Here is a 237-nt window from a genome sequence, read left to right on the forward strand (position 1 = left end):
TGTGCAGAAGTTCTTGTTGAAGACAAGTCTTTAACAGTTCTCTATCAAGATGGGAACACTGTTACATTAATGGAGTAAGATAATCTATAATTTTTTTTCTCCAGCTGTAATGCATGCATAATTTTCTCTTCGGAAGTTCTTATTGATACAGAACTAATTTCAACATTTTCTCTTAGTCCAAGCACATTTGAGCAACTTGAAGTTCCCAAGGATTTGTTTGGAAAAAATTCTAGTTAT

At 32.5% G+C, this 237-nt stretch overlaps 1 long non-coding RNA gene across 1 annotated transcript; it reads left to right on the plus strand.

Annotated features, from left to right (window-relative positions):
* The first annotated feature begins 6 nt into the window (after positions 1 to 6).
* LOC114578477 lies at positions 7 to 220 on the plus strand. Its single transcript, XR_003699496.1, has 2 exons — positions 7 to 74; positions 177 to 220. It is a non-coding gene; the product is annotated as an uncharacterized LOC114578477 (long non-coding RNA).
* Positions 221 to 237: the final 17 nt, after the last annotated feature.

This window comes from Dendrobium catenatum, unplaced genomic scaffold, assembly GCF_001605985.2.
Source record: "Dendrobium catenatum unplaced genomic scaffold, ASM160598v2 original_scaffold_46870, whole genome shotgun sequence".
NCBI classification, from domain to species: domain Eukaryota; kingdom Viridiplantae; phylum Streptophyta; class Magnoliopsida; order Asparagales; family Orchidaceae; genus Dendrobium; species Dendrobium catenatum.